Source organism: Polistes canadensis, unplaced genomic scaffold (assembly GCF_001313835.1).
Source record: "Polistes canadensis isolate GaletaPanama2010 unplaced genomic scaffold, ASM131383v1 scaffold_84, whole genome shotgun sequence".
In the NCBI taxonomy this organism is placed as follows: Eukaryota; Metazoa; Arthropoda; class Insecta; order Hymenoptera; family Vespidae; genus Polistes; species Polistes canadensis.
Window position 1 is genome coordinate 551761 of NW_014569631.1, and position 8690 is coordinate 560450.

At 31.6% G+C, this 8690-nt stretch overlaps 1 protein-coding gene and 1 long non-coding RNA gene across 3 annotated transcripts in view; one reads left to right on the forward strand and one right to left on the reverse strand.

The window, feature by feature from the left end:
* Positions 1–4579, reverse strand: part of LOC106786825 — a 19254-nt gene extending 14675 nt beyond the window's left edge. The window contains exon 1 of one of the 2 annotated variants that reach the window (XR_001381697.1): positions 4386–4579. This is a non-coding gene — a long non-coding RNA (uncharacterized LOC106786825). Of the gene's footprint in view, positions 1–4362 lie in introns of both variants that reach the window. The other variant, XR_001381696.1, reaches the window with a different exon arrangement.
* Positions 1–8690, forward strand: part of LOC106786823 (tyrosine-protein kinase transmembrane receptor Ror) — a 208999-nt gene that overhangs the window by 156721 nt on the left and 43588 nt on the right. The window lies entirely within an intron of this gene.

An 8690-nucleotide genomic window follows, 5' to 3' on the forward strand; every position in this document is an offset into this window, starting at 1 on the left:
TATATATATATACCTACAAATATTTCTATAATCCAAAAATAATATTACATTAATATTTTATCAAACTTGAAACTCTTTAACCAAACTAATGCTCATACTAATCCCAAATATATTTATAGAATATATAAAAATAGTATTATAACAAAACAAAAAAATAGTAGAAAGGGTGAAGAATTTTCGGAAAGTATAGTCATCACATATTCAAAGAATACTTTACCGAAAGGCTTGAAGGGGGTAGCCTTCCCTTCTTTTCTCTTACTTTTATTTTATCTTTATCTATCTATCTACCTATCTCTATCTTTCGTTCATTCTATCTTTCCCTAGTCAGTGTTCTTCAACTTCATTCTCTACTTTGTCTACCTTTCTCTCTGACTTTTTTCGATCGGTAGTAGGAAGCCTACACTATACCAGGTTCGTTATTTTATAATTGGCACTATCCGCCCTCTTTCATGAATTATTCTACGCTTCAATAAAGTCGTGGAATATCGACGAACTTCTACCCTCTCTTTCTCTCTCTTTCTCTCTTTATCTTTCTGTCTCTTTCTTTCTTTCGTGATCGATGATACCTTTACAAAGGTAGATCTCTTTTATACCATCTCTTCCACGATTTCGAGTTTTTGTTAATTATCATGACAAAAGGAAGCGTCGTTGCATTGCCCTTTCCCTTTTTCTCCCTTTTCCTTCACCCCCTTCTCCTCCTTCTCTTCGTCGTCGTCGTCGTCGTCGTTACAGTCGGACGAAAATTTTATCGTCGGCTCGAACTTTTTTTTTGTTCTTTTTCTTTTTCTTTTTAACAAAATTTTTGCAAAGGCAAACGAACAAGAAGTAGTAACAAAACGAATCTTTCTCATTCACTCATTCTTTTTCTTTCTCATTATTTTTTACTCTTTCTCTCTCTCTCTCTCTATTTTTTTTTCTCTTTAATTTTTTTTTTTCTTTTTCGACTCCTTTGATCTTTTCAACACAGTTGGACGCGTGCGAATTTCTTGACAATTTTCACATAGAATAATATGGATATCACACGTGTATGATGATATTACATAAATCCTCTTATGTAATCAGTCTTATAATTTTTATCAATTATTAACAAATTGTATATAATAATCGAAAAAAAAAAAAAAAAAATAGCTTTAAATATTAACAATGATAAAAATTAATACGACACATATAATAAAAAGCATTATCCCTGTCGTCGCCATTAATTTTTTTTTCTCCTCATCATCGTCGTATTACAATCGGATGGAAATTTTAACGCCGACTTGAACTCCTTTTTTCTTTTCTTTTTTCTTTTTTTTTTTTTTGAACGGAATTTTTCAAAGACCAACGAACAAGACGTAACAATACGGACTTTTTTCCTCTTTCTTTTTTGAATTCCTTTGATCCTTTTAACGCAGTCGGACGCGCGCGAATTTCTAACAAATTTTATTTTCATTATTATTCGTCCTGTCGCGTTTCCCCCACCCCGTCCCGCCCAGTCCCGTCCCCTTCATCCGCCTGGTAGAATTAAAAATAAAATAAAATGTGGTATGATAAAAAAGAAAGGAAAAAAAGGGGGGTAGAAAAAGAATAAAAGCAAATAAAATAAATATGGTATGATAAAAAAAAAAAGAGACAAAGTAAGTGTAAGGGGAGAACGAGGGGAAGGGAAGAATTTACTTTATCTCATAGTTTGTAAATCCATCGATGTGAAAGCAATAATAACTCGGTCTATCTCTTTTGAAATATAGGAAAGGATCGAATGCAAATGTTATTGGCCAAGTAAAATCATTCGTTCGTTTATTCGTTCATTCGTTCACTTGCTCTTACTTCTTCGCAAGAGAAGACATTCGAGACTTTAATGCAAACGTCAAGAGCAGACAGTGCGAGACAAAAAGGAAAAGTGTTCGCGTGCTCGAGCCCAAGCTTTTCTTTCCCTTTTCTTTCCATTTTCTTCTTCTCTTTTTCTCCTATTCTTACATCTCATCCTACACTTACACTTACACCTACCTCCTTCTATTTCTCTTTCTCTTTCTTATTCTCTTGTTCAGTTTGAGAAAAAAAAAGAAAAAGATGAAAGAATGAAGAAAAGAAAGTATCTTCAGATTTTTTTTTACCCATCCTAACCTACTCTGACCAATTCTTTACCCTTACACTACTACCATCACCCTCTCTACCACCCTTCTTTTTTATAGAGATATGTGTGCATCAACAATGACCTTCCTCCTGTCATTCGAAGTACTACGAACCTTTTTGGAAATGACAAGGACAAAATAAAAGGAAAGAGAAGATTGTGAGAATACGTTGTATGGGGGGGTTAGGGGTGTTTAGATATTTAAGCATTTATTTGTTGTTGTTATCTCATTTTTTTTATGACAACATGTAAGAGTTTCGATTGTGGTGGTTTATTCAGTGAAATATTTGTTAAAGCAATTTCAAAGTTATCTCTATCTTCGTTCATTTTTTTTTCTTTTAATACGAATCTACATTTATTTATTGATAATGAACAGTATACTCGAAAATCCAAAAGATATATATTTAAAAAAAAATATATTACCAATGACTGAAATTTTCCTTTTGAAAACAAAAAAAAAGAAATTAAATAATATTAATAATTTTGTTCAATAAAAATAAATCGCGAATTAAAAAGCAAAATCCGTCTTTGATATGACGTTGAAATCAATAAAGCCACAAGTTTTGAGGGTGGAAAAACAAAAAAAATAATCCTCGTTGCATTTTCTCCATAATTTCCTATCGAATCCTACTTTCCCCCTTCCCTTCCCTTCTTCTTCCTACCACCCTTTTTTTCGTATTATCCATGAGTAGCACACTCGAAAATCCAAAGGAGCGTTACGACGTTTGGTTGAATGCAATAATCGTGCTTTGCACATAGAGAAAAAGGAGAAAAGAGGGTGGATAGGGTGGAGGGGGGTGGAGGTGGGGGTGGAGGTGGGGGTGGAGGATACGGCACGGTTGTCTGCGTTCGTTCGGCCGTTTGACACATCAAAGAGAAGTTTTGTCACGCGCGTAAAGGTGGTAGAGGGTTTGGAAGAAAATAGTGGCGGGTGGGTGGGGGGGGGGCTTTGAGCAGTGGGGATGGTTAAAGGTAAAGTTGAAGGGATGAACGGGAGAGTATTTATTCCAAGGGAAGGAGAAAGACGAGTGAGTTTCTCTCCACAATGCGTGAGTAATGGCCATGACCATCGCGTCGTCGTTTCCTGCACTACCATTTTCAAACATTTTCTTTTTTTTTCTTCTTCTACTTCTTTTTTTATCAACTGACGTTATGAGTGCATGTATACGTGTGCGTTTAAGCACTTACTTGATAATCCGCACGTGCGTGAAAACGTCAAAAACGTCTCGACGAATGCGATTTCTCTTTGATTTGTTTTATTTTAATATGTATGTGTGCGTGTACATGTAAAAAATTTAGTAATTTAATGATTTATTTGAAAATTTTTTAAACAAATGTTTTATCCAAGAAAACTATTTCTTTTTTTCGTCTGAATATATATATATATATATATATATATTTTGTTGAAAGGCAATTTTAAATGAAATTAACTTTGTCAAAAGTTATACTTTGAATTATTTTTGTTGCAATTATCACAAAAGCCAGTTTTGCAAATGTATTTTAAGCGAAAAGAAACAAAAAAATGCGTTTGAAATTTCGATAATACGTGAAAGGAGGATGCTTGTACGCGTGCATACTTTTGTGAACATTTATAAATTCTACAAATTGTTCAGACATTTCGATAATTCTGCAACAGAAATACACATAAACGAATAAAAGAAAATAAATCTGCGAAGGGAGAGAGAGAAAAAAAAAAAAGAATAAATCTTTTTGACGCGATAAATCGGAAAATCCATTCAATCATAATCGTTGGTCAAACGAACCGTTGCATATTCCTCTTGAACAAAGAATTGAAAAAGAATGAGAAAAAAAACGTAAAAAAAGAAAATAGAAGTCCATTAAAGTGAATATAATAAAATGAGCATAAGGATTATCCTTTAATTAGTTAATTTACACATGCTTTCAATCCTTTATTCTTTTTCTGCGTTTTTTTTTTTTTATTTTTATCTTATCAATAATAATTCTTTTAAATGTTTTAAAATGATTAAATAATAAAAGTAAAAAAAAAAAAATTGAGAATAAAATACTTAACAATAAAATATGACACACGTTATATACAATTAATTTAATCGAGATATAAAAAAAAAAATTGGTAATTAAATAGAAGTTAATTAACTATTAGCAACACTTTTCTTTGTTCAAGTGTAAAAAACTTTAGGAATCGTTCGAGGTACTAGAAAGGGATCGTTAACGTGATTCCAACCTTTTCAAGGGATGCGTACATACACATACACATACATATATACTCTTACATATACATAAAAGGGTACTATACTTGACTACACCATTCTGAAGTATCGAAACAGGCGAATTGTTTCACGGCTCGACGGCTAGACGCTCTTTGTCCTTATTAAAGTGCCACCTGCTAATTAACGTGGAATTCGGATCTCTTTCACGAAGAGAGAATGCCAGAGGTGTGTGGTAGCATCGTGGTTACGAAACTCTTACTTCCTCTTTTTTTTTTTTTTTTTTTTTCCACTATTCTTTTTGTTTTTTTTATTTTTCTTTCATTCTATCGTTCGAAGTATAATCATGATCGATTTTGAAATTAGTTTGACTCTTCCTATGTACCTGAAACAACTGGGATATAATTTTATGTTAACTTGGTATCCAATTTTTTATTTCAATAATAATAAGAAACTCTTTTTATTATTATTTATGAGAAAAATTATTTCTTTTATCATTTTTTTTTTTTTTCGATGTTTTAATACCCAACTCTGTGATATTACTTAATTTTTATATAGGTTGAAGTAAATATAAATTTGATTAAAATTATAATCATATTATACATGATTGGAATATTATATGAAATATAATAAAAAGTTTTCACCATTACTATCTTATTGTTTATCACCCATGTACGTGAATAAGGAATTTGTAGAAACGTGTATAAAAAAAAAAAAAATCTCAAATAACCATAATTAGATATTTATCAGATTTTGTTTAAACAATATTAAAGATATTATTAATATATTTTTCAACTCAATATTGTTAATATTACCATTAAAAAACATATTAAATTATATATATAGTTTGTAGTAATTTTTAATAATATTAATTATATATTATATTAATAATAAGAAAGAGAGTAATAATATTTTCTATATAATATAATCAAATAGATAAATATTTTATTTTAAACAATAAAATACACCCCTATTGACTTATCCTATATATCCGTATAATTGAATACAAACAAATCAAATAATAATCTTTCGAAAGTAATACGAGAGTAAGAAATTGATATCGTACTTAACAGAAAAAAAGTAAAGAAATAAAAAAAGGAATAGAAATAGAAAGATAAAAAAAGAGAAATAGAGAGAGAGAGAAAGGGAAAAGGTAAAACTCGTTGAACCGAATACGCACGCGATATTCTCGCGACACGCAATGCAAAGCATAGGTTATCTAAAGATAGTTATATGATTTCCCTCTCTCTCTCTCTCTCTCATTTATTGTGGTCGTTTGAGTCAACTCGATCAAGGGATGCCGGTGGTGACTCTCGGAAAGGGCGGAGGAGGGTGTGCGAGGGTGGTGCTGTCGCATTCGCTTGAATAATGCGCCAATATTGTTGGTAGATAAGGAAAGGCGTCGCATTTATTTCCCTCTCTCATTCTCACTCTCTCACTCTAACTTAAAACTCCTCCTGTCAAGGGACAAGGGTCCTAGGTACCACCAGAGTTCACCTTTTGCTCCCGAGCGTAAAATATATTTCACTCGATTGGCGACATCGCGGTCGACATCGTTGTTGCATTAATATATATATATATATAGATATAAATATGTATGTATGTATGTATGTATATACAGGGTGTCCCAGGTTTTAATGTTGAAACTTTATTAATATATTTTATGACGCTAAATAAGACAAACATTTTTATGTAAATATAAATTTATTAAAAAATAATAAAAAAAATATTGTGGAATACACAAGTAATATTGATAATAATCGATTTGCTGTTACTACTTATTATTAACTCCAATAGATCAATAATTACAATAATGTATTGTCAAAAATGGTAGACATTTTTAAATTGAAGTATTAATTAAGTCTAAAAGTGACGATGTTAAAATAAATATACATTTATCTATTCGAGTTTAATTTTAATGATGAAATTTAACAGGGAACTTGGACATGAAAGAAGTAGAACTATGTTTGATTTAGTTGGACGTTTCGTCCCTTTATTGGGACTTCTTCAGCAACTTAATCTTTACAGTTCAGCGTCTTTTTTCATTGAGTAGACATACATTTTTCTTTTTATTATTAATATTCAAAACACAAAACATCTAAACTTCGTTAAATTGATCGTTATTATTTAAGTTCCTCAACAAAATTTTAATAGTAACAGCAAGCAGGTTATTATTATTATTATTACTTATAATTCATAATTTTGTTGTTATCAATTTTTAAATAAAACTTCAAAGTATTTCCGTATTATATACTTTGATATGCGTGGATTGATCATACAAGCTCACATAACATTTTTTTTTCTTATTTAATGTTATAGAATATACTGAACAAAGTTTCAATATTAAAACTGGGGACACCCTGTATATATTTATAGTTACTTATATATATATGTGTAAAGGCGACAATGACAATGTGAACCTAAGTGGCGAAAACCACGCAATAAGTGAGTAGAGTGAACGAGCGTGCTCCTTATCATACTACTCAACCATAAATTCATGAAACTTTTAGATGTCTTATATTAGTCATCGACCGATACGATCAATCGATTTTTATAATAAGAACAATTGCCTTAGTTATTTATTAAATAATGGATCGCTACCAACGTCAATTAAACCTCCATTGAGTGACAAATGAATATAAAAAGAAAAATTATTCCTCTGGGCAGCAATCAAGACAAAATTATTCATTTTCACGATAAAAATTGTGATGAACACAATTTTAGAATTCGAGTGAGAAGTCTTCCTACATTCAGCGTACTCTCCAGACTTCGCACCGTTTAATTATCATCTTTTCGGATCAATACAATACGCGTTAACAGACACAAACTTTTTCAATCACGAAAAAATTCCACAAAATGATTGGATTAATGGATTATTTCGAAAGATACTGCATTCTATCGTCGTGAGATTGTTCAATTGTCAGATAGATGGATAAAAGTAATAGAAAACGAAAGAAAATATTTTGATTAAGATATCGGATTAATCAATCCATCGAAACTGATTAATTTTGAAGACGAAAAAACAGTAGGAATTCGGTTTAACACCTTTTTTCTTATTCTTTTTTTTCTCTAAGAAGAAAGCACAGTTAAGTGCAAGAAGAGAGAAGACGATAAGAGGAAGAAGAAGAAAAGTAGAGTATTATATACACACACACCTTACCTTCCTTCCCTTTTCCTTGATTCAGAGGTAAAAGAAGAAAGAGATTGTGCCATATTTCAGAGACACGTCCCACGTTAATGCAGCAATTTCGTAGATAGCGAATTTTACCGTCCCTTCTGTTAATTGCCAGTAAAAGCAAATGGAGAAGATACTACTACTACTTCTACTACTATTACGACGAAACCGATGAGAAAAGTGAATACATTTTCGACACTGCCATCTTTGTTAATCGTAATCGTTAAATGCTATTGTAACTTATAATTATTATTAAACGACATTAAACGTTTATTCATCTCGTACGAATATTCTCATTCAAGAATTAAACTATTTCAATTTCTAACAACGAATCATACTTAATTGTCTTCTTCTTCGTGAATGATTTAGAAAGTGTCTTATTATAAATCATTGTTCAACTATGCGAAAAGTTTTCATGTAGAAAAATTACTGTTCGAATTTAATTGTTATTTCTTTTTTTCATAGAATATCGAATATTGTTTTAACATATTTTTTTGTAATTATCCCTTTAAAAGCGCTATGACCGCATATATGCGTCCCCCATACGCAGTATGAGTAAATCCAATGATAGAATCGAGTAATCCGAGGTGTTTTAAAGGCGTTGTTATATGTTTACATATATCAGTGACATTTGATCTCGAGAAAAATGTCCCTCCTGCCTCCCCCTGCCGTATCTAACCCCCGTTGGAAGTCATTCTTCTGCTCTCCTCAACCCTCTTTCTTCCTTTATTGTTTTTTTTTCTTTTTATTCTATTTCTGTTTTCTTTTTTTTTCTGATATCGCACAGTAACAACTGTTCGCTTGCATACCAAAATGCAAGTACGGGGACTTTGACACGCGCATAAATTCAGAAGGACGTCCTGGAGCATTGTGAGCCTTGTCAGAAGGTTCCTCTCGTGCCTTCTTTAGAAATGCCATTTCTCTGCGTCACGTGCTTCTCGTTTCTCGATCTTTCCTTTCTTACCTTCTCTCCAACTGTTATGTATATCTCTATGTGTGTATCAGTGCAGAAAAAAAGAAAAAGAGAGATAGTGCCTAGGAACTCGTGCTGGTTCGTTAATAAAAGAACGAAGACGATATACAAATGGAAGATAAATAGATGGATAGATAGATGGATGGATGGTTGGATGGATGGAAGGATAGATGAGTGGGTGGGGGGTAGGGATAAAGGAAAAGAAATGTGCACTAAAAGATCCAAATCTTTTTTTTTATATATATA